Genomic DNA, 5,251 nt, shown 5'->3' with positions numbered 1-5,251 from the left:
TTGTATTTTTACATTTTCTACAAATAATTTAGATACATTAGATGTTATTACTATTATTATTATTTAATTGTTATTACTATTATTATTCCTATTATTTTTATTATCATTTGAACTATTATTACTACTATTATTATTGCTAAGGGGAAGGGTTAAGGGGAGATTTAATCGGGGATAGATGAGTTAGGATGGAACTAATATTAATAATAATAATAATAATAATAATAATAATAATAAAAAAAAAAAAAGAAACATCAAAGGTGTGTGACTGGCCGGCTATATAGGGGAGGTGGAGGCCGAGTTTTATTATTATTATTATTATTATTATTATTATTATTATTATTATTATCATTACTTCTACTACTATGGCTATTATTGCTAAAGGGAGGGCTTAAGGGGAGAGTTAATAGGGGAGAGAGGAGTTAGGGGAGACCAGGGGAGAAGAGAGATTATTTAAACTAATAACAATAATTATAATAATAATAAACATCAAAGGAGTGTGACAGGCCGGCTATTTAGGGGCGGTGGAGGCCGGGTTTTATTATTATTATTATTATTATTACTACTGCTAATTTTGCTATAGGGAGGGGTTAAGGGGAGAGTGAATAGGGGAGAGAGGAGTTAGGGGGGACCAGGAGAGAAGAGAGATTATTTAAACTAATATCAATGATTATAATAATAATAAACATCAAAGGAGTTTGACTTGCCGACTATTTAGGGGAGGTGGAGGCCGGGTTTTATTATTATTATTATCATTACTTCTACTACTATGGCTATTATTGCTAAAGGGAGGGCTTAAGGGGAGAGTTAATAGGGGAGAGAGGAGTTATGGGGGACCAGGGGAGAAGAGAGATTATTTAAACTAATCACAATAATAATATTAAACATTAAAGGAGTGTGACTGGTCGGCTATGTAGGGGTGGTGGAGACCGAGTTTTATTATTGTTATTATTTTAATTATTACTACTACTGCTATTATTGCTGAAGGAAGGGTTTAAGGAGAGAGTGAATAGTGGAGAGAGGAGGTAGGGGGGCCAGGGGAGAAGAGAGATTATTTAAACTAATAATAATTCTAATAATAATAAATATCAAAGGAGTGTGACTGGCCGGCTATTTAGGGGTGGTGGAGGCCGGGTTTTATTATTATTACTATTACTACTGCTATTATTGCTGAAGGAGGGGTTTAAGGGGAGAGTGAATAGGGGAGAGAGGAGTTAGGGGAGACCAGGGGAGGAGAGATTATTTAAGCTAATAATAATTATAATAATAATAATAAACATCAAAGGAGTGTGTGACAGGCCGGCTATTTAGGGGAGGTGGAGGCCGGGTTTTATTATTATTATTATTATTATTATTACTACTACTAATGCTATTATTGCTGAAGGGAGGGGTTAAAGGGAGAATAAATAGGGCAGAGAGAAGTTAGGGGGTCCAGGGGAGAAGAGAGATTATTTAAACTAATAACTATAATAATAATAATAATAATAATAATAATAATAATAAATATCAAAGGCGTGTGACTGGCCGGCTATTTAGGGGTGGTGGAGGCCGGGTTTTAACTAAAACATGGTAAATATGTGTCCATATAAAAATAAAACCTACAGTTTGTGTTTTAGTTATTTACAAAAAAAATTTACAGTACATATCTCTGTTACTGTCATTATTGTTATTACTATTATTATTGCATTTATTATTGTTAGCATATGAAAGAAATATGACCTAATGTTAAGGGTAGATTGAATAGGAGAGAGATGAGTTAGGGGGACCAAGGGAAAAGAGAGAAGAACTTGGATTTGTTCCCTATGATGGAGTAAAAGGAGTAATAGCTAGAGGGAGAAGAAGTAGGATAGGAGACAGGGTTAGATGGTGGCAGGTAGAGATTTCCTATCTGATAGATTCTATGTTGGAGGTGAATAGATGACAAAGTCAGAGGCAGATAGAGGAGGAGATATAGGCAGATAGGGAAGGAGATATAGGAGTGGGGGAGGGCAGAGAAGGTGGTGATGAGACACTGGTAGTTGGAGGATTTGGAGGAGATGAAAGCCTTGAAGAACACACCATCACCTGGTTGAGTGAGTAGAAAAGAGGTCACCGTAGTAGAGAGCTTTGGGAGAAAGCCAGGTTTAGTGATGTTGAGGAGGAAGATGAATAGGTCATTAATGGGGGCCATTTTATTATTAACTACAAGTTTAAAATGTGTTATTTCCAGTATATAAACTTGCTATTAAAACTAATAATAATAATTATAATAATAATAACAGTATCAAAGGAGTGTGACTGGCCGGCTATTTAGGGGTGGTGGAGGCCGGATTAAATAAAACATGGTATTATAAAACAGTTTGTATTACACTTTTTTTTAATTGACAGTACAAATCAGTGTTACTGTTATTATTATTATTATTATTATTATTATTATTATTATTATCTGAAAGAAATATTACTTAACATTAAGGACCGTATTCAATTGCCGGCGAAAAGTCCCAGACTTTTGGCATGCCGGAGATTTCTCCGTCATCGCTTGCTTTGCCTCCGGAAAAGTATCGCGCTCGTTACCTCTTTTCGCCCTATTCAATCGCAAAATATGCGAGAACGCATTCCGGCGAAACTCAAATCGTCGAAAAGTCCTTTCAGAAATGGGGAAATCATCCTGGCACCCCCCAAAAGATGCACTGACATGGGGGATCACTATGGATCCCCCCGAATAGCCATGCTGAAGGTATTTGGAGTGCTTAAATGCTCTCAATTAGTGCTATTTAGCGTCTTTGCATAAGTGGTGAAGAATAGCATCATAAGGTTTTTACGGAGAAAATAAGCAGTCCCTACAAATTTGGGGTACATGAAAATGGGTGCAAGCATGGTTAATAATCGCTAGAGTGCGTTTTTCAAAAAATATAAAAAATGCACCTTCAGCAAACACCTGCAATCCAAAAAACACATGGGGAATACTTGGGGGACCCCCTGGAGTCTATTACACTAGTTTTTAAGTTTGTCCCCCAAATTTAGTTTTTTTCGCCCCCAAAACAAAATAATTTTAAGCTTTTTTGGACACAGTTTACCTTTGAGGGACTGTCCCAAGGCTGAAGGTGTGTTCCAGCAACTTTGCACCCCAAACCCCCAATTCTGCACTTTTTTCCGACTCCTTTCAGAGGCGAATCTTTCCCGCTGGTTACAAGGCACAGACTTTTCGCACCGGCAAAAAGTCTTTAGAATTGAATACAGGGAAAAGTTCTCGCCTGGCGAAATGAAATCACCAGTGAGAACTTTTCGCCGATCTCGGCTTTTCGCCGGCAATTGAATACGGCCCTAAGGGTAGATTGAATAGGGGAGAGATGAGTTAGGGGGACCAGGGGAGAAGAGAGAAGAACTTGGATTTGTTCCCTATGATGAGGATGACGGAGTAAAAGGAGTAATAGCTAGAGGGAGAAGAACTAGGATAGGAGACAGGGGCAGAAGGTGTCTGGCAGGTAGAGATTTCCTGTCTGATAGATTCTATTTTGCAGGTGAAAAGATGACAAAGTCAGAGGCAGATAGGGAAGGAGATATAGGCAGATAGATAAGGAGATATAGGCAGATAGGGGAGGAGATATAGGCAGATAGGGAAGGAGATATAGGCAGATAGATAAGGAGATATAGGCAGATAGGGGAGGAGATATAGGCAAATAGGGGAGGAGATATAGGCAGATAGGGGAGGAGATATAGGCAGATAGGGGAGGAGATATAGGCAGATAGGGGAGGAGATATAGGCAGATAGCGGAGGAGATATAGGCAGACAGGGGAGGAGATATAGGCAGATAGGGGAGGAGATATAGGCAGATAGGGGAGGAGATATAGGCAGATAGGGAAGGAGATATAGGCAAATAGGGGAGGAGATATAGGCAGATAGGGGAGGAGATATAGGCAGACAGGGGAGGAGATATAGGCAGACAGGGGAGGAGATATAGGCAGATAGGGAAGGTGATATAGGCAGATAGGGGAGGAGATATAGGCAGATAGGGGAGGAGATATAGGCAGATAGGGAAGGAATATAGGCAGATAGGGAAGGAGATATAGGAGTGGAGGAGGGCAGAGAAGTTGGTGATGAGACACTGGTAGTTGGAGGATTTGGAGGAGATGAAAGCCTTGACGAACACACCATCACCTGTTGAGTGAGTAAAAAAGAGGTCACCATAGTAGAGAGCTGTGGGAGAAAGCCAGGTTTTAGTGATGTTGAGGAGGAAGATGAATAGGTCTTGAATGGGGGCCATTTTATTATTAGCTATAAGTTTAAACTGTGTTATTTCCAGTATATAAACCATATATGATCTCTATCTCTCTATAATTATATATATGTTTTCTTTTTTTTTATTATATTCTTTATTGGGGATTTCCCTCTCTATGGGTTATATGGACTTACCTTACTAACACTATTCTCTATTTATAGTCATGGTTACAATTTAGTACAGTACTGTATAATTTAATACAAAAATAGCAGCATTCAATGTGACATTTTATTACCTCACATTTCCAACTTTGTATCACTTTTTTTACGTGTTTATATATTTTTTATATTTTAATGTGTATGATGTTTTATACTGTATCAATAAAGGTTATATTTTAAGAGGAATTTCTCTCCTTTTTTCCATTCAAGTGTTCACCAATATTAGACAATTCTTTTATTTTTCTTGTGTATTATGTTTCATATCTATGTTACTAATTAATGTACATATGCAAGTAATCTGCATTATGGAAGTCCTACAGAATGGCAATTACAAAAAAATGTTTGGTCTGGGATTGCTTGTTACATTATTTGGTGAATGGTAATAGTCAGGGTCTGGCAGCTTTTAGCCTGGGAGAAAATACAAGCAAGTGGCCCTGGCTTTTTACCAGTGTACGGCAAAAGAAATATAGGCACAAACCAGGCATATGCAAGTGTAACAGACACAGGGTAGTACGCATTTCAAGTGAATCTCCACTAATGGCTGAGGAGGCATAACTGGGCTGTAATGAGCAATTTCATGTAGATAATGTTCAGTGAGGGCGTATTGATGGAACTGCAGCCACTGAGTTGTTCCTTAGTGTAAATACGCCTGGTGCATCTTCTGCAACAAGTGTAGTCTGATGTACGATGATGATAATTAGCAAAAGCTAAACATATGCTTAGTGGTCAGGTGTACCACAAGATGTACAACATACAAATGTGAGCGCTGGCACTGACACAAACCAGGACAAATCATAAATAATTAATAGTACGACTAATACATGGAGTTAGTAAAGT

The sequence above is a fragment of the Taudactylus pleione genome, unplaced genomic scaffold (assembly GCF_031769625.1).
Source record: "Taudactylus pleione unplaced genomic scaffold, aTauple2 ptg000154l, whole genome shotgun sequence".
Lineage (NCBI taxonomy): Eukaryota > Metazoa > Chordata > Amphibia > Anura > Myobatrachidae > Taudactylus > Taudactylus pleione.
This window is presented reverse-complemented; position numbering follows the sequence as displayed.